This window comes from Neomonachus schauinslandi, chromosome 2 (genome assembly GCF_002201575.2).
Source record: "Neomonachus schauinslandi chromosome 2, ASM220157v2, whole genome shotgun sequence".
Classification (NCBI taxonomy): Eukaryota; Metazoa; Chordata; class Mammalia; order Carnivora; family Phocidae; genus Neomonachus; species Neomonachus schauinslandi.
The window spans coordinates 128,692,848-128,718,571 of record NC_058404.1 but is presented as its reverse complement, the minus strand read 5'-3'; positions in this window follow the sequence as shown (position 1 = coordinate 128,718,571).

Sequence of the window (25,724 nt, the reverse complement as noted above, 5' to 3'; positions counted from 1 at the left end):
GGATCTTTATGTCTACTTTATTACCCTCAGCATAACTATTTTGAGACAGCTCATTCCTTTTTTTTTTTTTTTAAGGATACAGTTTTTTTTTGTTCTTTTGGTTTTTTTTGGTTTCTTTTTTTAAAGATTTTTTTTTATTTATTTGAGAGCGAGAATGAGAGACAGCATGAGAGGGAGGAGGGCCAGAGGGAGAAGCAGACTCCCTGCCGAGCAGGGAGCCCGATGCGGGACTCGATCCCGGGACCCCGGGATCATGACCTGAGCCGAAGGCAGTCGCTCAACCAACTGAGCCACCCAGGCGCCCCGCTCATTCCTTTTTATAATGGAATACGATTCTATTTCTAAATTTACCACAATTGTTTATCCATTCTCCCATTGATGGACTCAGGCTATTTCCTGCTTTATTTATTACAAAGACAGCTTCTATGAACATTTATATACTAGTATAGGCACATGCTTTCTTTCTCTTGGATAACTAACGAGGGAAATGCCAGTTATTTGAGGGCATATGTTTAATTTTTTTTTTAAGATTTTATTTATTTATTTGAGAGAGAGAGAATGAGAGAGAGCACATGAGAGGGGGGAGGGTCAGAGGGAGAAGCAGACTCCCTGCCGAGCAGGGAGCCCGATGCGGGACTCGATCCCGGGACCCCGGGATCATGACCTGAGCCGAAGGCAGTCGTTCAACCAACTGAGCCACCCAGGCGCCCCTATGTTTAACTTTTTAAGAAACTGTCAAACTCTTTCCAAAGCAGCTGTACCACTTTGTATTTCCACCAACAATGTATGAGAATTTCAGTCCTTCCATATCCTTTCCAACATTTAACATGTTCAAACTTTTAATTTTAGATATTCTCCTAGGTGGATAGTGGGATCTCATGGAATTACTTCGCATTTTCCTAATTGTTAATGATGTTGAGTGTCTTTTCATGTGCTTATTCACCATTAGCATATCCTCTCTAAAGAATTACCTATTTAAGCCTTTTGTCCACTTTTCTATTGGATGATTATTTTCTTACTGTTGCATGTAGAAGGTTTTTAAAAATACGTTTTGGATATAAGTCCTTTGTTGGATATGTGATTTGTAAATGTTTTCATTCTAAGCTCTGAATTTTTAAATAAGACCAAAATATATGAGAACATTAAAACAAATTTTATTTTTCCCAAGTGGATACCCACTTGTCATGCTGAAGTAATAGAAACCAGATTGATCTTCCTACATGAAATAGTAATTTTAAAAAGAGAAAGAAAATAGAAAAGAAAAAGGAAAAGAAATAATGGGGCAATAATTTCGGCAAGGCCCTAGGAAGTGTCTTGAATGGCATTCCAGTTTATAAAATAAATGATATAAACCCTATCATTACCCCAGATTATTGCTATGAGAGAGTTTCTAGGTCACAGTTCAGAAAAGGAGAAGCAGGTGGAGACCAACAGACTCCATGAGTTCTGGAGGCAGAAATGATGGTCCAGAGTGAACAAAGCAACTAGAGTTCAGAAGACAGAACTGGAGAGGAGAAAACTACAAACTTTGGATATTTGCAGAGGCTCCCCATTACATATTTTGCTGAATGGTGATCAGCATGTGCATTTGAGAAAAGTAATCAAAATCAGGAATAAAAACAAATAAGCAAAATGAACAGTGTCTGGTGCTCACACAGGGCTGAAGAGCTTCATAATTGGGTGGAGGATACAGAAGTTTCCTATCTCTATAATGGGGACAATTAGTCCTAGATTGAACACTTCTTCTGTCCACTTAAAATATCTTGGAAACAAAACCAGAAATGGTCAAATTGTTTCTAACTTAACTGCATCTCAAAACAAAACTCAAGAGTATTTATAGGAATACAAATATGCCCAACACTAAACAAGGTAAAATACAGAATATCTGACATCTAATAATAAATACCAGCCATGTAAAAATGCAAGAAATATGATGTATAATTAGCAGAAAAGTCAATCAATTGAAACCAATCCAGAAGTCATACAAGTGTTAAAAACAACAACAACAAAAAAAAAAACTAGGACCACCTGGCTGGCTCAGTTGGTAGAGCATGCAAGTCTTAATCTCAGGGTTTTAAATTTGAGCACCATGTAGGCTGTAGAGATTACTTAAAAATAAAATTTTAAAAAAGGAAAAGGAAAAGTGATACTTTAAAATAGTAATTATAACCATATACCTTGAAAAATTTAGTAATGAGGTATATGTGGATACGGAAAAGATGGCAGAGGAGTAGGGGGTCCTATTCCAACCAGTCTCTGGAATTGAGCTGGATATATACCAGACCACTCTGAACACCCATGAAATCAGCCTGAGATGTAAGAATACAGATCTGGATCTCTACAAACAGAATATTGCCTGCGGTTGGTTTCAAGGTATGAAGTGGGGAGCCGTGATTCTGCCAGCAGATATCGGAGGATAAATGGAAGGGGGAGGGAGCCCAGCCCCCCGTAACCTACAGCACTGGTGAGTGATAGCCTCCTGCACTGGGGACAGGGCACAGACTCACAGACCAGTAGTGGAGGGGAAAGGACTTTAGGGAAGCCCCCAGGACGGAAATCCAGAGCAGGACTGTGCGTGTGAACTGGGGGCAGCTGGCAGTTTTAGAAGCACAAAGGGTAAACACATGCCTGGACCTGGAAGCGAGGGCTCAGAGTGCTGCTGAGGGGTGCACAACCCAGGACACTGCAGTTTATAGCAACACAGACAGAAATGGAGATAGTGTGGCCTGGAGAGCTCACTGAAGAACACACTGCCATCTCTCTGTTATGAGGCAGAGGGTTGGAAATGGTCTCTTCTGCTGTGACTCTCAGAAGAGATGTGGAAAGCTGCCAGGGAAAGCCACCAGAGAACAAAAGCCCCAGAAAACCAGTTTTCACTGAGCAGGGCAACTCTACTCAAACAGGGTTGCCTGAATAACACTGCAGCAGGCCCCTCCCCCAGAAGACAGTCTGGGAGAACAAGAGGATGACAACACTAAGGTCCCTAAAAAACAGGTGCATCTTGCTTGGGTTGTGGTCAATAATTTGGACTCTGTACATTCCCTCAACCACCCTCAAGAATGACTAGGAGGAGGAACCTCTAAAATAGGAAAGACTCAGAGACTATGACTTCTGCCACAGATTTACAAATGGATTCAGATATAATCAAGATGTAGGAGATGGAATTCAGGGTAGCAATTGTGAAGACAATAGATAGAATGGAGAAATCGATTGATGGCAACATAAAGTCTCTAAGGACAGAAATAAAAGCTGAATTGGCAGAACTCAAAATCCATGAAAATAGAATCCGAGAAATAAGTGACACCATAAAATGTTCCATTGTCAGAATTATTGGGATCCCTGAGGAGGTGGAGAGAGAGAGAGGACTAGAAGATATAGTTGAGCAAATCGTAGCTGAGAACTTCCCTAATCTGGGGAATGAAACAAACATTCGTGTCCTAGAGGCAGAGAGGACCCCTCCCAATATCAAGGAAAACACCCTGGCATGTAATAGTAAACCTCGCAAATCTTAGAACCAAGGAAACCATCTAAAGGGCAGTTAGGGGGAAAAGATTCCTTATGTACAGAGGGAGGAACATCAGAATAATGTCAGACCTATCCACAGAGACCTGGCAAGCCAGAAAGGGCTGGCAAGACATATTGAGGGTACTAAACGAGAAGAACATGCAGCCAAGAATACTTATCCGGCAAGGCTGTCATTTAGAATGGATGGAGAGATGCAGAGCTTCCAAGACCGGCAGAAACTGAAAGAATATGTGACCACTAAGCCAGTCCTGCAAGAAATATTAAGGGGGGTTCTATAAAAGGAGAAAGACCCTAAGAGTGATATACAACAGAAATTTACAGGGACAATCATTAGAAACAAGGACTTCACAGGCAACATGATGACAATAAATTCATATCTTTCAATAACCACTCTCAATGTGAATGACCTAAATGCTCCCATAAAATGGCACAGGGTTGCAGATTGGATAAAAAGACAGGACCCATCCATATGCTGTCTACAAGAGACTCATTTTGAACCTAAAGATACATCCAGACTGAAAGGGAAGGGATGGGGATCCATCTTCCATGCCAACGGACCTCAAAAGAAAGCTGGGGTAGCAATTCTTATATCAGACAAATTTGACTTTAAACTAAAGACTGTAGTTAGAGACACAGAAGGACACTATATCACTCTTAAAGGGTCTATCCAACAAGAAGATCTAACAATTGTTAATATCTGTGCCCCCAACATAGGAGCAGCCATCTACATAAGCCAACTGTTAACCAAAATAGTCATATTGATAACAATACATTAATTGTAGGAGACCTCAATAATCCACTCTCAGCAACAGACAGATCATCTAAGCAGAAAATCAACAAAGAAACAAGAGCTTTGAATGACACACTGGACCAGATGGACCTCAGAGATATATACGGAACATTCCACCCTAAAAAAAAAAGAGAATACTCATTCTTCTCAAGCACACATGGAACTTTCTCCAGAATAGACCACATACTGGGTCACAAATCAGGTTTCAACCGATACCAAAAGACTGAGATTATTCCCTGCATTTTCTCAGACCACAATGCTTTAAAACTGGAACTCAATCACAAAAAAAAAAAATTGGCAGAAATTCAAACACTTGGAAGCTAAAGACCACTCTGCTCAAGAATGGGTCAACCAGGAAATCAAAGAAGAACTTAAACAATTCATGGAAACCAATGAGAACAAAAACACATTGGTCCAAAACCTATGGGATACTGCAATGGCTGTCCTAAAGGGGAAATACATAGCCATCCAAGCCTCACTCAAAAAAATAAAAATATCCCGAATTCACCAACTAACTTTACACCTTAAAGAACTAGAGAGAAAGCAACAAATGATGCCTAAGCCACGCATTAGAAGAGAAATAATTAAGATTAGAGCAGAGATTGATGAATTAGAAACCAGAAACACAGTAGATCAGATCAATGGAACTAGAAGCTTGTTCTTTGAAAGAATTAATAAGATCGATAAACCACTGGCCAGACTTATCCAAAAGAAAAAAGAAAGGACCCAAATTAATAAAATTATGAATGAAAGGGGAGAGATCATGACTAACACCAAGGAAATAGAAACAATTATTAGAAATTATTATCAACAACTATATGCCAATAAATTGAGCAACATGGAAGAAATGGATGCCTTCCTGGAAACCTATAAACTCCCAAGACTGAAGCAGGAAGAAATTGACAACCTGAATAGGCCAATAACCAGTAAGGAGATTGAAGAAGGGATCAAAAATCTCCCAAAAAACAAGAGTCCAGGGCCTGATGGATTCCCTAGGGAATTCTACCAAACATTCAAAGAAGAAATAATACCTATTTTCCTGAAGCTGTTTCAAAAAATAGAAACAGAAGGAAAGCTTCCAGACTCATTCTATGAGGCCAGCATTACCTTAATCCCCAAACCAGGCAAAGACCCCTTCAGAAAGGAGAATTTCAGACTGATATTCCTGATGAATACAGATTCCAAAATTCTCAACAAAATCCTAGCTAATAGGATCCAAAAATACATTAAAAGGATCATCCACCACGACGAAGTGGGATTTATCTCCAGGATGCAAGGGTGGTTCAACATTCACAAATCAATGTGATAGAACACATTAATAAGAGGAGAGAGAAGAACCATATGGTCCTCTCAACTGATGCAGAAAAAGCATTTGACAAAATACAGCATCCTTTCCTGATTAAAACTCTTCAGAGTATAGGGATAGAGGGAACATTCCTCAATTTCATAAAATCCATCTATGAAAAACCCACAGCAAATATCATCCTCAATGGGGAAAAGCTGAGAGCCTTTCCCTTAAGATCAGGAACATGACAGGGATGCCCACTCTCACCACTATTGTTCATCACAGTACTAAAAATCCTAGCAACAGCAATCAGACAACAAAAAGAAATAAAAGGTATTGAAATTGGCAAAGAAGAAGTCAAACTCTCTCTGCAGATGACATGATACTGTATGTGGAAAACCCAAAAGACTCCACCCCCAAATTACTAGAACTCATACAGCAATTCAGTTATGTGGCAGGATACAAAATCAATGCACAGAAATCAGTTGCTTTCTTATATACTAACAATGCAACTGTAGAAAGAGAAATTAGAGAAATGATTCCATTTACAATAGCACCAAAAACCATAAGATACCTCGGAATAAACCTAACCAAAGAGGTAAAGGATCTATACTCTAGGAACTACAGAACACTCATGAAAGAAATGGAAGGAGACACAAAAAGATGGAAAAACATTCCACGCTCATGCATCAGAAGAATAAACATTGTTAAAATGTCTATGCTACCCAGAGCAATCTATACCTTCAATGCCATCCCGATCAAAATTCCAATGACATTTTTCAAAAGTGCTGGAACGAACAATCCTAAAATTTGTATGGAATCAGAAAAGACCCCGAATTGCCAAGGAAATGTTGAAAAAGAAAAACAAAGTGGGGGGCTGTCACGTTGCCTGATTTCAAGCTATATTACAAAGCCGTGATCACCAAGACAGCATGGTACTGGCACAAAAACAGACATAGACCAATGGAACAGAATAGAAAGCCCAGATATGGACCCTCAACTCTATGGCCAAATAATCTTCGACAAAGCAAGAAAAAATATGCAATGGAAAAAAGGCAGTCTCTTCAATAAATGGTGCTGGGAAAATTGGACAGCCACATGCAGAAGAATGAAACTCAACCATTCTCTAACACCATACACAAAGATAAACTCAAAAATGGATGAAAGACCTCAATGTGAGACAGGAATCCATCAAAATCCTAGAGGAGAACATAGGCAGTAACCTCTTTGACATCGGCCACAGCAACTTCTTTCAAGATACATCTCCAAAACCTAGTGAAACAAAAGTAAAAATGAACTTTTGGGACTTCATCAAGAAAGAAAGCTTCTGCACAGCAAAGGGAACAGTCAACAAAACAAAGAGGCAACCCACAGAATGGGAGAAGATATTTGCAAATGACACTACAGATAAAGGGCTGGTATCCAAGATCTATAAAGAACTTCTCAAACTCAACACCCAAAAAACAAATAATCAAGTCAAAAAATGGGCAGAAGACATGAACAAACACTTCTCTGAAGAAGACATACAAATGGCTAACAGACACATGAAGAAATGTTCATCATCATTAGCCATCAGGGAAATTCAAATCAAAACCGCATTGAGATACCACCTTACACCAGTTAGAATGGCAAAACTTGACAAGGCAAGAAACAACAAATGTTGGAGAGGTTGTGGAGAAATGGGAACCCTCTTACACTGTTGGTGGGAATGCAAGTTGGTACAGCCACTTTGGAAAACAGTGTGGAAGTTCCTCAAAAAGTTAAAAATAGCTACCCTATGACCCAGCAATTGCATTACTGGGTATTTACCCCAAAGACACAGATGTAGTGAAAGAAGGGCCATATGCACCCCAATGTTCATAGCAGCAATGTCCACAATAGCCAAACTGTGGAAAGAGCCAAGATGCCCTTCAATAGATGAATGGATAAAGGAGATGTGGTCCATATATACAATGGAATATTACTCAGCCATCAGAAAGGATGAATACCCAACTTTTACACCAACATGGATGGGACTGGATGAGATTATGCTAAGTGAAATAAGCAGAGAAAGCCAATTATCATATGGTTTCACTTATTTGTGGAACATAAGGAATAGCATGGAGGACATTAGGAGAAGAAAGGAAAATTTGAGGGGTGGGGAGTCAGAGGGAGAGATGAACCATGAGAGACTATGGACTCTGAGAAACAAACTGAGGGTTTTGGAGGGGAGGGGAGGTGGGGGTTTGGGTTAGCCCAGTGATGGGTATTAAGGAGGGCATGTACTGCATGGAGCACTGTGTGTTATATGAAAACAATGAATCGTGGATCCCTACATCAAAAACTAATGAGTATTGTATGGTGACTAACATAACATAATAAAATTAAATTTAAAAAAATAGCAATGAAACTATATTGTTTGAGATACCAGATGGGATTAACAGTAAATTAGATATTGGAAAAAATTAGTTGACTTGAATGTAGTAATAGAAACTATCTGAAAATGAGGGGGGGAAATAAAAATAAAAAATAATGAACAGACCATAGCAGCAATGTCTGCAATAGCCAAACTGTGGAAAGAGCCGAGATGCTCTTCATCAGATGAATGGATAAAGAAGATGTGGTCCATATGTACAATGGAATATTTCTCAGCCATCAGAAAGGATGAATCCCCACCATTTGCATCAACATGGACGGGACTGGAGGAGATTATGCTAAGTGAAATAAGTCAAGCAGAGAAAGTCAATTATCATATGGTTTCACTTATTTGTAGAACATAAGGAGTAGCATGGAAGACACTAGGAGAAGGAAGGGAAAAATGAAGGGGGGGGAAACCGGAGGGAGAGATGAACCATGAGAGACTATGGACTCTGAGAAACAAACAGGGTTTTAGAGGGGAGGGGGGAGGGGGAATTGGTTAGCCCAGTGATGGGTATTAAGGAGGGCACGTACTGCATGGAACACTGGTTGTTATACGAAAACAATGGATCGTGGATCACCACATCAAAAACTAATGACGTATTGTATGGTGACATAACATAATAAAATTTTTAAAAATTTAAAAAATTAAAAAATTAAATAATGAACAGAGAATCATTCAGCTGGAATTAGTGGGAAAACTTAAAGCATTGCAATATTATTTGAATTTGGAATTCCCAAAGGAGAGACAAAGGAATCAGAAAAAATATTTGAAGCAATATGATCAAGCATGTTATATATGTTTGATCTATATGTGGTCCTATAAATTTACAGATGCAAGAAGCTCAACATACTCCAAACACTAAAAGCACAAGGAAAACTATGATAAGGCACATTGTATTCAAATTCCTCAAAACCAATACTAAAGAAAAATTTTAAGTATAATGTAGAACAAAAAACGCATTATGAACAAAAGGATAAAGTTAAGGATGGCTCGACATTTATCAGTGGAAATATTACAAATGCAAAGAGAGTAATGCAACATCTTTAAAGTATTAATAGAAGCTATCACCCTAGAATTCTATGCCCAGCAATAGTCTTTCAAAATAATGTCAAAATAGAGATTTTTCAAAGACATACAAAAGCTGAACAAATCATCTCCAAACACACAGTACAAGAAGTTCTTTGGGCAAAAGGAAAATGATCCATACAAAAAATGCATCTACAAAAACAAAATGAATCATTGAATAATTGCCTAAATTCAAAAGCCATGGTTGTTGTTTTGGTTACTCTCATGCCATATATCCTCATTCAGTAACTAAATGTAAAAATAAAGCATCTGTGATGGCTTGTCTCATTCCTCCTGTGTCCTTCTCCAAGATTTACATTATCAGGGAATAAGAAGTCAGTATTTCTTATAAGAAGCAGTTCCATGATAAATGTTAACAAAAATGTATTCACACCATGTAGACAACAGGACTTTACAGTTTCTTTTTATGTTTTCCTGGCTCCCCCTTTTTGAATTTGCAACGATGGCAATTTCTCAGATATAGGCTCTATTCTACACTCCTTAAACTTCATTCTTGTTGCTTTGAAAAATATATCTTCTAATATCACTTCAGCTGTCACTTCTTTGTCATTAGCCAGCAAATGTGGAATCCTAAATACTTGGCTAATGATGACACACCCAGGATTCATCTCCACTTCACTGGCTCATTCTAGGCTCCTTCATTAAAGGGTTGCCCCCAATTTGGTATTTCTATTTAAAATTAATTTCCTGAATCACCGTACATTTTATATCTCATATCTTGCACCACCCTTTCAGGTGTTTTTTGTTTACTGAACAAAAATGTTAAATGTTAGTAAAGTTAGACGTTGAGTAAAATGTGTAAGTTGCATAAATCAGCTTGACAACTCAACCCTTTGTATTACTACAACTTCACTGTGCCTAACATAGTTTTGATGAATAGAATCTATTCAGAAATGTTCCAATATTGATTGCTTATAGCCTGAGAAAAAAGAAGAGCATCCACTTTTTAATAATTTCATACATAATAGACAGCCATATATATACAGATATGACACAATTTAACCTATAATATAAAAGTATATAATAAAACATTTTTTATATATTTGGCATGTAATTTACAGCATTATCTTCAAACTGAGTGATGTTTTGTACCCTGATATAACATTTATGACACTAACATATTTACTGTGATTAAAATTTTATAAATATAGAAATTTCTAACCTTGAAATTATTTCTAAAATATGTTATTTTTATTTATTTATTTTTTTTTAAAGATTTTATTTATTTATTTGACAGAGAGAGACACAGCGAGAGAGGAAACACAAGCAGGGGGAGTGGGAGAGGGAGAAGCAGGCTTCCTGCTGAGCAGGGAGCCCGATGCGGGGCTCGATCCCAGGACCCTGGGACCATGACCCGAGCCGAAGGCAGACGCTTAACCGACTGAGCCACCCAGTCGCCCCTGTAATTTTTATTTAGAACATCAGTAGTCTAACCTAACTATTTTTCTGTGGTACTTGTTTTAGTGTGCAAGGAATTATAGGCTCTTTTTTTTTTATTCCCATGCCCTTTTAATAGAATGTCCCAATACCTGGCATTCTAGGAATTTTGTGCCATTTTGGTTCAGTGCTATTCTGGATTCAGATAGAATGGTGTGAAGTTTGATGTTGTTTGAAGAAGCTGGGGTTCATCTTGTGTGATGCTTTGAAAATGAGAAGAAAAGGCTTTCTTATATTTGGAAGTGTCCTGGCAATGAGCAAAGGCAAAAGAAAATCACTGCCGAATGCTGTTTGTTCAATTCAAAAAGCAGTCTGCTACTTTATGGGCCATTTTTATTCTTTGACTGGCTTCCCTGGAGAGATTCAAATAAAGAGGTTTGAAATATACCAGGTTGAAAGGCTGAATATGTCAAGAGTATGGATCACTGAAGCAAGATCTTCATCTTGCAGCTTAATTTTCTGGCTAGAGCAGTTTACAAATGAACAGAGACATTCATGGTTACTGCTGATGCCTCAGACTCCAGAAACTTCAATGAGTCTCCAAGGGGTTCAAAATATTTCACCACGTTGAACATCAATGGGGAAACCTCTTTTTAGCAGAACAGATGCTACAGACCTTACCAAATTTCCAAATTCCTCCTTTCAATAATATATACTTTTTTACACTCTACAGCATGAGTCAAGGCAAGGAAATTGTAAACAGATTTTGTTTATCATTTCATGCAATAGGGAAACCAGCAGTTTTGTTGCACAATATGTACATTAAAAATAGACAGTATTGGGCACCGGAGTGGCTCAATCGGTTAAGCGTCTGCCTTCAGCTCAGGTCAGGATCCCAGCGTCCCAGGATCAAGTCTCACATTGGGCTCCCTGCTCAGTAGGGAGCCTGCTTCTCCCTCTCCCTCTGCCCCTCAGCCTTGCTTGTGTTCTCTCTCTCTCTCGCTCTATTTCAAATAAATAAAACCTTAAAAAATAGGCAATATTGAGCTGTGTATCATTTTGAATAATTCTACTTTATTCTTTTTATGTCATTAATCTCTTGTGGTCTCTTGAGCAGAAAATACAAGTGCTAAACTCCTTGGTACTTCACACTTGAGGTGATTCAATATGTGCTATAGTTATGTAAAGATCTGAAATACTTTTTATACAAAATTTATTGACTGACAATAAATGTACTTTCCAACTCTACCAGAAAGAACCTGGAATGAAATAGAGAATTTGAAATTCAGTGGAGGATATTAAAACTTTGGATTCATGGGAGTGTTTTCATCGCTCCTCCCACTAAAAATTAATTACTCTGAAAAAGATGTGTGACCTGGGTAGTTTGTTACAATGGTGAAATGGAAGAATACTTCCCCCAAAGCAGAATGATGTCCTTCTTGTAAAGAAAGGAATTACCAAGCTTTGTCAGGCAAATCCCCTTTGAATTTTAGAAATTAAGTTTAATTAAATCCATAGAAAAATAAATATAACCCCATGGGCAGAAACATGAGAAAAGAAGTTAACCCAGGGGAAATGTCACACAGAATTTTGATAGTATTGTCACAAAATATCATGATAGAGCCAAAAGAGTAAGTCAGTCATCTAAAGAAATGAATGTGATGACACAAAGAGCTCTTTGGAGAGCTCAGATATAAAAATGACTTGGACAAAATGTAGGAGGAATGAGGCAAAATAAAAGGTAAATTTTAAAATAATAAACAATGTCTGATAACAATGTCAGAAGACTAAAGGTAAAATGAAATATGAATACAGAAAGATAAGGAAATGTTTAAAAGGCAAAGCATAAAGAACTGGTTCATCTGCTTATTTGGGGTTAATGGTAAAATGTTTACGAAGACCCAGGGAGAATGAGGCCACTCATATTTTTCTGCTATTTTATGAATTATTTGTTCTATTCATTTATATATCCTATTTTTTATTGTGCACAAACTATATGCTAGAGAAAATATAGGGTTCCATCTGAGTAGGATAGTGTTCAACCAAAATGAAAATAAACATGAATAAAACAATTGAAATTTATCTGCAATGACTAGTAATAGAGCATTTAACTTCTCAAGATAATCATCCATTATTCTTATATTATTGACAGCCAACATTTAATGTTACCATTTGCCTTGAACTGTGCCAAATTAAGCCATAAATTATGTGTTAAATGTGTCACCTCACTTAGCCTTCATTTCAGATTGTTATCCAAAATTTACAAATGAGGCAAATTCAATTCCTTACATTGCTATTTTCTTCAAAGCAAGTCTACACACTTTTCATTTTCTGGAACTCCTCCAATCTGCTGACCTCAGTTGAGGCCTACCTGCCACTATGGAAACTACAGGGCCCTGTTGGTAACTAGAATGCAAACAGACCCAGCACAATTAGTTAATTTTCCCACATGGAGACTCTGCCAAGACTACAGCAAAAATGCAAAGTTGTAGGTTTGAGAAATAAAAGCCAAACCATCAAAGAGGTCTTTCCTTATGCCTACTTTTCACTCCTTACCCTGCCTATTTTATCAAGCCATAGTTATCTTTAGTCAGTTTACTGAAAGTTATTTGAAAATTTTCTTTGTGTGTGTGTGTGTGTGAGTTTATTACATGATACCCTCCCTAGAAGGAAGATCTGTGAGAAGAGGGGCTTTTTTTTTTTTGTCTTTTTCTATGCTACTTACCCAATATCAAATTAATACCTGTCATCTAGTGGGCACTCAATATATATTTAGTTAATTAATTCATGAATTATGAGAGAAAAAGGCACATAAGGCATTTAGAGCTCTCTATTTGTACAAAAAGAGTGAGCTAAAAGCAATACCACAATCATAGGAAAATTTAAGATTACTATCACCATAAAAGTATTGAAAGATGCAGAAATGGTCATTCTTATAGCAAAATAATTGTTTTTCACTAGATTGACTGATGAGGATGAAAAGCATAGTTCTAGGAGCCTGATGTTTGAGAAATAATTTTTTACTGACTACAGGGTCCCAGTAGAGAATGGCACGCCAGATGACCATGTGACCTAAGCTGTCTCCCTTGAATAAGATGTATATAATACATCTTGCCTGCCATAATGTTAGGCTTGCCCAACAGGCCTCCATCATCATGTAGGGCGCATAAATTTCCCATTTAGGAATGTCTCTTAAGAACAGTGGAGAGAGTCAATCTTCCACCAGGCCAACTTGTCCCCTTAGCCCAGAAGGATAGATGGATTAACATAAGGATACATTCTGGTTTATGGTTGGTGTCTAAGGTTTTGACAAGATGACCCAAATGATCAGAGATGTGGAAGGAATAAGACTGGACATTTAGTGACAAGGAGGTGTGTTAACAGCACCATCCTTGAGAATATTGAATGCCTGATAACACATATTCTCTGACAAAACATTTCTCATTTTCTAGAAACAGTAGATCAGTGGCCTGATGCCTTAGGAGTTTCATGTCTTCTAATATACTGTATATTATACAGATAGTATAAAATAGTGGAATGATAAATGCATTCTAGAATTGCTCCGGATAATCTCTGTACACAGTTGTTTGAGTATAACCATCAACAGTGTCTTCTGACTCATAAAAACAGTGGTTTGGATAGCAAATTATTGATATCTTATCTAGTGAATACATATTTAGATGCACCTAGGAGACAATGTTATATTATTTTATAGAGTGGTAAGTTTTACTGGAAGTGTACTGTAAATTTACATAATTTACTATAAACTTATATTGTTCTCATCCCTCAAAATTAAGGCTTGGCTTGTGTTACCAAAAAGAATGCTGACCAGCAAGATACTACTAATCAGTAGAGAGTGCATACGATGGGCAACGTAGAAGGGAATTATACATCAGGGCTATTGCCTTGTGACTAGTAGAAAAAAACAAGAAAAATCTTTCGTCAATCTTCCATCTTGCTGTGTCATAAATATGTCTATGTTTTAAATAATTTTTCTGTCAATACTGTACAAAAACAATATTTAATGGTCCATAAATTATAAAATATATAGAAGTAATTTTAACTTTAACTAGAGATGTCCAACTATACCTAGACTTGTAGTTAAACATAGAAATTCATTTTTTCGTTCTCTTTGGAAGGGATGTTTGCATTATGTTTTGCAGGAACTTTGTGTTTTGTTGTAGTTTTGTTGTCATTTTAAGATATAATTGTGAGGGGCGCCTGGGTAGCTCAGTCGGTTAAGTGTCTGCCTTAGGCTCAGGTCATGATCTCGACGTCCTGGGATCGAGCCGCACATCGGGCTCCCTGCTAGGTGGGGAACCTGCTTCTCCCTCTGCCTCCCGCTCTGCCTACTTGTCTTCTCTCTCTCTCTGTCAAATAAATTAAAAAAAAAAAAAACTTAAAAAAAAATTTTTTTAAATAAAAAAAAGATATAATTGTGAAAGAAAATATAATGAATAAATGTTAGGCCCCCAGAAAGGTGAACTTTTTTTTTTGTCTAAAATTCATTTACCCTCACTTTCTATACGGGGGAAAATCCTACTGAGACTTCTGCCTCCCAGTGTGAAAGTTGAAATGGGTTATATATCTCCCAGCACTTATGGAGTAGACATCTGATCCAGCTTGACAATAGCTGCTTCAACTCAATATTGTGAATCTTGAACAAGTTATGTAATTACATAAGAACAAATGACTATTCATTTAAAATTTTAATATATTCCTTAGCAGCAGTGTATATAGCACCAGAGTATTCACTGCTTAACAACAACAGCAAATTCCTATTCTAACCAAGGTATTCCTGTGGCCTGATCTTGGGTGCTGCTTCTGCTCACATCCAGCTTCCCATGAATTCTTTGAACTATCAGACAATCTTTCAATAATTACTCTTCTTGAATTATCCAGAGCCAATATTTGTTTGCAATCAAAAAATTCTGATACACACTATTTGAAAACTAATATAAGTATTTTCATATATAAACTTTACTACTATAAAAAAGTCCATAAAACTGTAATATAGTAGCTTACATACAATCAGATCTAATGATTTTAGCTGATACAAGAATTAGTGCAAATAAAAAGTATGATGTATCTTACAGAAAGTCTAGCGAACATATAAGGTATGTTAATAAAACACGATACAAAAGAAAGATGTAATAATATCACCAAGTTATTCAGGATCAGAAATTAGAAGTTATAGGCCTGATGATCTCAGTTAAATACCATGAAGACTATTTAATAAGTTTTTAAAGAATGGAATTATCTCACTTGGGAGAATGTGTAGTAAAATGAGACTTTGTCCTAGATCTTATTCCCACATCTAACACTTATTTCCCATGTGATTTTCAGCAAATAACTTCCCTAAGATACAGTGTCTTCATTTCTATAATGAACAAAACCAGTCTTGCCATTTTATTGTTTTCCTCATTTATGAATTAAATAAATCTCTGACACATGCTCACTCTATCTGTGTAAGAGCTTTTAACTTTAAAAATTTATGCTTTGGCAGTAAGATGTCCAAGTAGACTCATCTTGTAGAGCCAGTTAAGCTGTGTAGCCCCAAAACTGTATACCTCATGGACTGTTTAAGTCCAGGCATGTATTTTCTTGGTTCCCAGAGTAAATCACAAATAGTAAAAACAATTTTACTTCTGCTTCCTCTCTGATTCTCTGTTTTTTGCTTCTGATTTTGCTTTTATTTTTTTTAATTTTTTTTGGCCAAGTGTAGTTTTGATTCTAGTTTAAACATGGCTTCCCCACTGGTGGCAGTAGTTTTGGGAATTGGATTTTATTTTCTGTACATTTAGTCATTTCTGTGGAGTAAAAGCAGGGACCTATTCATTGTCATGTGAGATGTTACTGAATGTCTGTTTGTTAAATAATTAAATAAAATTATAATTATATATTTGGGTTATGTTAAAAATATTTAGTAATATTATCATTATTCATTTTTACTATTTAAGAAAGTGTAAAAGGAAGTGTGTGGCTGTGTGGGGCTTTATCTTATGGGCTTATGATCTTTGCAAGTCTACTAAAATGTTTATGTATGACAGCTGTTCTCAAATAACTGGCTTATGGGGCTTTTTTGAAAGATAAGTTAGTTACTTTGGTTAAAAGTTATATGGTGTTGAGACTATGATATGAAGGAGAATAGTAAAAAGTGAATATAAAGAGAATAATGAAAGCAATCACTACTGACATTAACAACATAATGTGAATATGGAAATCTTTTCATTATTAACACATTATTTCCTTTCATTTTTCTTATAATTCATTTTTTATTTAATATTCTTAATGATTTTTATTAAATCATTCCATTTATATTTGAATAGCTGAATTAAATTCAACACAAGTACACAGTATTAAGGTAGATGAAATGCCTCTCTTGGATTTTTATAAAAACTCTCTTTCACTTCTAATAAGGATTTGAGTTTTGTTCCTTAAAAAAAGATAAAAATTATGTTTCTATATCTTTGTTTTGGGACATTAAAACTGTTGTTTTTTTATGAATTCACATGTGGAAAAATTAGGCCTAAAATAATTGTTTCAATTTACAGATTTTCCGTTTCAAATTTTAAGTAACACTAATTTTGAAAAATTAAATTTATCCTTAATTCACTGAAAATATTAGAGATATCAAATGTCTGATGGACACAATTGCTCAATAATAAGGTCATCAACTCTTCATGACTCTGGTGTACTAACAGACATGCTTTTAGGCCTGTCCATTTCTAATAAAATCTGCCTTTTCCCCTGAGCTCTAATAAACATATGTAGTATTACAGTTGAAAAAGTACTGATTTCACATTCATCGTGGATTACCTTCCTTTATAAATAGTATGTCAATTTCTTCACAATACTTAATTTTCAATAGAGTTTATGTGATACATATCTCTCTCTTTAATCAGATATCAATCATGAATACTAGCTTTGATCATAGAAACAGACAAGTCATTTTTCTATGTGAAATACAATGGCATTTCCACAGGGAGGCATTAGTCTTCTGAACTGCTTATTTGATTGCTTTAGCCCTTAACCAGAACACATCTGGCAAAGTAAGCCATTGTTGCAGTACTAAATCTGAAAGTTTTTGTTTTTTAAGTTTCCTTCCATTCTAATTTTGAAAAATCATTACTTTCTCCAAAGAGGAAAGAAAAAGCTATTACTATTAGAAAAGCATGATTAGGGGCGCCTGGGTGGCTCAGTGGTTAAGCATCTGCCTTCAGCTCAGGTCATGATCCCAGGGTCCTGGGATCGAGGCCCGCATCGGGCTCCCTGCTCAGCGGGAAGCCTGCTTCTCCCTCTCCCACTCCCCCTGCTTGTGTTCCTGCTCTCGCTGTGTCTCTTTCTGTCAAATAAATAAATAGAATCTTTAAAAAAAAAAAAAAAAAGCATGATTACACATTGTAAATTTTTAAAGTATTGACCACAAATCTCAACATGAATGTAGATACCTACAGTATTAGAATAGTTATATTTAGTTTTGCTTCCCCAGCTTTTGCTAAAAGATCTTCACACTTACCACTTTATTTGTAGGTTATACCACCCAGAGAACCATTCTACAAGGCTAAATTCTCATATTTTACCCACACTGAAAACTAATAGATTATTGACTAATGTTCTACCAAAAGAGCAAATGCATATTCATACATTTAAATTAGTAGTGTTGGTATGTTTATGTTACATTTGTGTGCAAATGTATGGTCTTCCATATATTTATCTTTACCCTACATCTATCTATATCCATATTTTTTATGTATACGCATACACTTCTAGTATTCCTTTCTGTGTATCTAATGAAATTACTAAATATAAGCAAGAAGACATTCAATTATACTGTAAAGCTATCCATATATATTATTAATCATTATTTAACAACCATTATTTTATATATGTAAATATGCATATATATTTATATTAAATATATATCTATATATGTTTAATATTCTTATTAAGCATGCTAGACATAAACAAGTTGCTTAGAATCATAGCTATGATCAAAGATTAACTTTTCTTGTTTTTGGTTGCCCATTCCCCAATGACTGTATTATTAGTTCCATTGGGACCAATTTAAAACTATATAGCCCTGTTCTCATGGATCGAATAAGGCAATGTATCATTGTTTAAGTGTGCTACTCAAAAATTTGGAACCCAGAGGGAAAACATAGGAAGATTGAGTAAACAGAAAACAAGCACCTCTCCAATCAATAATCTTTTTACAAAGTTTTAGAAACAATTTCTTACTTCTAATTTATTTATAATGTTTAAGGTATTAAAAAGCAGGAGTCAGAAATTTAATTTATATTCATCATATTTTTCCCTTGGGAAAATACTCAGTATTTGTATCATGTGAGATATTCTACTACAGCAAACCCAAAGAAAAGGAAAGAGATAATATTCAAAAGCAGTTCCTAGCATATGTAAGTTATTCTGTTATATACATAAAATGCTTAAAGGCTCACGATAATAGTATGAATGTATCTATTATTCTTATTTTACAGAAGAAGCTGAGATTACAATGTTATTTGAATCACTTTCTATTGGACTCCAAAAAAATCACAATATCTTAATGAACATAACTTGCTCATTCCTACCTATCCATACCTTTGCACAATCATTGTTTTATGCAGTTTATATGCATACACCACTTTAGCAATTACTTAGTGACTATTTAATATATGCTAAAATGCATTTTACCTAAAACTTCATGCAGCTGCCTCATTTGCATAATATTTGTAGAAATATTACTCCAGTATTTCTTTCTCCAATACTCCAATATTACTCCAATACTCTCTTTCCCACTTAATTTTGTTCATAGAACTAACTACTTCTGGAGTTACTATATTTATGTTATGTATTTGTTTCATTTTATGTGTTTATTGGGTGTCTTCCACACTAGATTTTAAGCAACCTGACAACACAGAGACTGTGTATAATTCACTGTTGTATACTTAGCGTTTAGAAAAAAGTAAGCATTAATGTAATACTTGGTGACTGGCAAGATAATAAAAGTGTGTGTGAATGAGTCCTAGGAACTGTGATAAATGAAGTTAGATTGCCTTTAACTCTGTAATGGTGCCTTGCTACCAGCTGGGAGATAGCAATTCTCAGGAGCTCAAATTGCATAAACCCAGAAAGTTTTAAATTAAAGGTCACCATCTGGAATGATATCCACACATACTTAATTCCAAAATGCTAGTTTAGGAGGAATTATTACATTCCAAAACTTTTCACTAATTCTCAAAATTGTTTATCTTGTTTACCAAAAATTAAAAATTGTCTTTGGAGACTTATAAAAGGTCAATAGCTTAATCTTATCTTAATTTAAGATTGTGTCAAACCCAAGGGTCTACTTTGACTATAAATAACAAAATTATGTATAAATGAAAAATATAACCACATTTTTTTAAAATTAGAATGAAATAAAGGAAAGCAAACTCATCTAGATTATTGTTAAACACTTCTAATGATCACACAAGCAAGCAAAATTAAATCATTTAATGAAATTAAAACATATAAGGCCTATGTTACCTAGTAATGTATCATAGAAACAAGATTCATATTTAATTACATATCTTTATATTATATTTATATAGTACTATATTATTATTAAAGTGCCATAACATCTATTGACTAGTTCATGCTCACATGAACACTTCAAACTTAACATGGCAGATATTATCTTCCTGTCCCATTTTGTTGTAATAAAAAAAATCAGTTGCAGACATACTATTTTGCTAATTCATTTTCTGACAAATGTTAATTGAATGCTTATCAAGCGCCAGGCTATTAGAAAAACAGACATTTTTTTTTTTACCCATTATGATAGAAAACAATCAATGACACAAAGTTGTTTTAAATAATATAACAAAAAATAACACTGAAGTATATATATATATATAGAAAATTGGGAGAAACTGATCTCGCCTGAGAGTTTGGAGTAGGCTTTCTTAAGGAAATGATATCTCAACATAAACCTGAAGAAATTCACTGGGAAAGAGAGTGCAATGATTATGTGTTACAGAAAGAAGAATCAGGAAGTACAAATAGCCTAACATAGAAGAAAGCTAGTACTAGAATCTAAATCTCATTTATAATCCAATAGTATTTCAAAATAACAAAGGGAGTAGTTGCAATTCATTTATTCTGAGCAAATAAACAATGTAGATGATTTTTTATATTAATTAAAATATGTGTTCTGGCTACTGTAACAAAGACCAAATAACACTGGCAGAAAGCAGAGCACTGTAATAGTTGTGCTATGGGGCACTTGTGTGCCTACTGGTAGTAGGAACCAATGGGACTGTTACTTCATCTATATACCCAGCATGTTATACAGATAGGATTTTCTAACTCTGCCATAATTTGGAAAATAGTGTGAAGCACTGGCTTAAAGATAGAGTTTTATTTACCTCTTAAATAACAATCTACTCATGATCAGTCCAGGACTATTATTGAAGTGTCTCTGTATCAGGGATCCAGGACCCATTATATGGTTTTATACTGACATCTGTACAATGCTGCCTCAAAGACATGGTCTAAGATGGCACACGACCATAGCTGTATTCTAAATTGTTCAAAGGTTGATCCCTTCCCCATTAAGGTCACAGTGCAAGGGTTGAACACATTACTTCCGGTAACCTCCTGTTAGCCCAAAGATGGTCAGATGGTGAGAACATGCACTCTGATTAACTTCAAAGGAATCTGGGAAATATAGTCTTTCCTTTGGGAGTACTTGTTTGTCACTGCATTAATAGGGTTCATATTGTTAAAGACTCATTTATTCCACCTGTATTATTGAGTGCCTTCTAGGAATCCAGACTTTTCTAAGTATAGATACATCAGAGAGCTAACATTAGTGAACAAAATAAAAAAGTCTACCCTTGTGTTTAGATTATAATAGGGAAGACAGACAATATATAATAAACACACAAATAAGTATATTAAGATGTATTTTAGAAGCTCATAAATATTATGGAAAAATAGGGAAATAAAAGGAATTGGTAGTAGTGTGCTGGCAAATGTTTAAAAAAACAGCTCTGAAAAAAAATCCTACTTTGTAGTGTTTTCCAATTTCCGTAAATATTTCCACCAACTTTAAGCTACTAATGTGATATCAATATACCTAGGAAATTTCTAAAATATTAATGATCAACTATCATAAACTGTATAAGTTGCCTCCAGCATAATACCATAATACTGGAATGTTGGAAAGATGGAATTTGGAATTTTAATATGGTGATCAGGAAAAGATATATAACTTAATGACATGTGAGCTATCTGGATATCTGTGAAGGAGACAGCATTGATAAAAATTAAGGATCTCAAATTTGTGAGGAATACTTTAGGAGTACAATTTAAAAGTTGCATTTCACTTCACATTCCACTGGCCTGAAGTCAATCATATGACTTCAGGGCAATCAAATGTGTCTGGAAAGTGTGTCTTTATTTTTCACAGATTATTTCAGCTAAAATTCTAAAGTTATTTTTAAAACAGAATAGATATTGAATCATATCTGAGCATCAATGATCAGTTTTAATATATTTTTTTCTAAATTCTAAGTAAGTGGATACACATTTTAATATAGTGTTTGCAAAAACTGATACACTTAAAGCAATGTTGTAACTTCCAGTGTAAGAGCCTAGGCCAAAGCATCAAATTGCTTAAGCTCTAACATGCGCATACTTCCATACTGACATAACTATGCAACATTTTTGAAATTTTGTAATTATTTTTTAAGCCTCATTTTCCTTACCTGGAAAATGAACATAATATTTTTTCTCCATTAGTTTGTGAGAAACTAAATAGGAAGAAAATATACATTGAGTATGAGCATTTATTATGTGACAGGCTTTAATTTATTTCTATGCATTAGTCATTTAATCTCCTCAACATCTGTATGCATTAGACACTCTTGTTATTCTTGTTTTACAAACAATTTGAGTCACAAATTCCAGCTTCACCTGAAGTTTCAGAGCTAATGGCTAGAATAAGTGGCTGGACTTCCATATACTCTGGCTTCAGAATTCCACTCTTACCCAATGCACTGTGTAAAGGATTTAGAGCAGTCTCTAAATATAATATGAAATCCATTGTTATAGCTATATGTGGTAGACAGAATAATCCCCCCTCCCCATCAAAATGTCCACATTCTATTCCCAGACCCTGTGAGTATGTTAGGTTACACAGCAAGAGGGAATGAATGTTGCAGATGAAGTTAAGGATGCTTATCAGCTGACGTTAATATAAAAGGGGTTATCTTTGATGGTGGATGGGGCAATGTAATCCTTTAAATGTGCAAGAGGAAGACAGAAAAGTCAGAGTCAGAGTGATGCAATATGAGACATGACTGGTCATTGTTGGCTTTGAAGATGAACGGGGGACATGCACCAAGGAATGCCTGTAGCCTCCAGGAGTTGAAAAGGCCAAGAAAAGAGATTCTCTTCCAGAAAAGAAGATGGCCCCACTGACAAATTTGTTTAATTGGTTATAGTACCCACAGGGAACTAAAGAGTATTGACACTCATGTATAAAGTTAGCTTATATAGTTTATGATGCTGTTTTGTCATTTTATTAATTGATCGATCATATTTTAAATAGAATATGTTGAGTAGTTAAATACTGTGTGAAATTAATATAGGAAAAATTATAGTTGGTATTTTTGGGGAGGATAATCTTGCCCATCTTTATGGTTTTATGATTTTGTTATAGGTTTATACAAATTTTCTATGTAATCTCAAGCTTTCTTAAAACTTGTAGAATTTTTTCCATATATTGTTGCATTCTTATTCTCATATATACTTTTAATTATGTTCATTTTTCCTCTACGAAGAATTGCCATTTTTTCCTTCCTATTTCACTACTCATTTCAAAAACACAACTTCTAGGCTTACTGATCAAGTTTATCTTTCTTAGTTTCATTGTAAAATAATTTAAATTTACCTCTTTATTAATTCCCCCTTTCTACTGTCCTAGTTTGCTGTCACACTAGTTTCTCCAATTAAATATTTCAATTATATATATCCAATAGTTTCATTTTCACATAATCTTATTTAAGGCTATATATTTTCCTCTATATAATGATTATTTTAATGATTGTCCCCATAGGTATATTGAAAGTGGTGATTTTATTTTTTTAAATAAAATTTTTATTATAGAACAGTTTTAGATTTATAGAAAAATTCTGAAGATAGCACAGTGTTCCATATATAACACACCCAACTTTCCTCATTATTATCAATGGTATTTTTGTTACAATTAATAAATATTGATATATTATTATTAAAGTCCAAACTTTACTCAGATGTCCTTAGTTTATCTAATCTATTTTTGTTTGTTCGTTTCAGGATTCCCTTTAGGATATCACTTGACGTTTAGTAGTTATGTTTTCTTAAGCTCCTTTTAACTGTGCCAGTTTTTTTAGACTTCCTTTGGTTTTAATGACTTGGACAATTTCGAAGAATATTGATCAGATATTTTGTAGAAGATCCCTGAATTGGGATTTTTTCTGATGTTTTTTTCATGATTAAAATGAGGCTATATGTTATTAAGTGGATGACCCCAGAGATAAAGTACTATTTCCATCATTACATATTAGGTGTGTCAAAGTGACTTATTGTTCATGTTAATTCTCATCACCAAGCTGACGTAGTATTTAAATTTCTCCAATATAAAAGTACTGATTTTCCCCTTTCCTTTGGAGGAAGGCAGTACGTACAGTCCAGACTTAAGGAGTGGGTAATTACCTACCATCAACTTGAGGACAGAATTATCAATATAAGTTATTTGGAAATCTGCATGGAAGATTTGTCTCTTCTTCTCCATTTATCTATTTTTATTAGTATGAACTGATGGATATTTATTTTACACTTTGTGTTAAAATGCAATATTATTTTATTGATATTGTTACTCAAATATTCCAGTTTTGATAACTGGGGGCTCCTTGAATTGGCTCATGTATATCTTCATCATACCACCATCACTGTGGTTTCCTTGGGATGAGGGAGGGAGAATTTCCTTAATTTATGGTACTATAAATTACTCCAGGCATATCTTTATAAGTCTTTTCTTAGTACTAGAATCATCCCTTTTCCCCAGGAGCCTTCCCTCTTTTTGTTGGAGAAGGGTTTTAGAAACCAAGTTCTGAGTGCTAGGAGTGCTTGTAGCTACTGGGATTTCATTGTTTCTACACCCTCTCGGTTGACAGAGGAAAGAAATATATGTATGTATACTAATCCATGCATATATACCCATCTAAAAATATTTGTATATATAACCATCTGTGGCTCTAGTAAGCTAATGTAGAATTCATATGATATCTGTAACTCCTATACATTATTACCACATGAACTATTCTATCCTCTTCTGCTTGTTTGTTATCCTCTACTTCAACAGTGAGAAATCTGGCTTCCACCATCTATCATTCCATTTCCTGAATTGTTAGAGTCCAATATATAAAAATAGTAATATCAGAATAGTTAAATCACTCCCATGGGAACTGTCGACAAGATTACAGTTCTTATGTACAGTTACATTTGCCTTTTCTCTCTACAAATTCCATTCATCTCTAAAAGTACTTAGGTCAGCACCATTTCTCCCCATTCTCCTTTGAGTGAGGTTTTTTCATACATTTATAGTACAGTTAAGTCATTTTTTAATATATTGCACTCTATTTTGGAATCCTTCACTCTCCTAAACATAAACATTTTCTTTCAATTTACATACATTTAGATTCATTTTTATGCTCTCAATCTCTGTGGGTTTTGACAAATACATAATGTCATGTATTCACCATTACAATATCATACACATTAGTTTTCTTACCGTACAATTTTCCTTGTGCTTTCACCATTCTCTGTAAACACTGATATTTATATAACTTTTAAAATTTTATCTTTACCAGATTGTCATATAATTGAAATTATAATGTGTGGACCTTTTAGACTGCCTTCTTTCATTTAACAATGTGCATTTGTAATTCACCCACACATTTGTGTGGCTAAATAGCTCATTTCTTTTTATTATTGAATAAAATATTCTATTGTATGAATGTACTGACAATTGTTTATCCATTCACCTGTTAAAGGATAATCTGGTTACACACAGTTTATGGCAATGATGAACAAAGTTTCTAAAAAATTTGTGTCCAGTTTATTTTTAAATGCATATACATAAATTCTCAGATTGGTGGCAGTAAATACTTAAGAGTGTTGTTGCTTGTTTGTATGTTCAGATTATATGTTAGCTTTGTAAGAAATTTCCA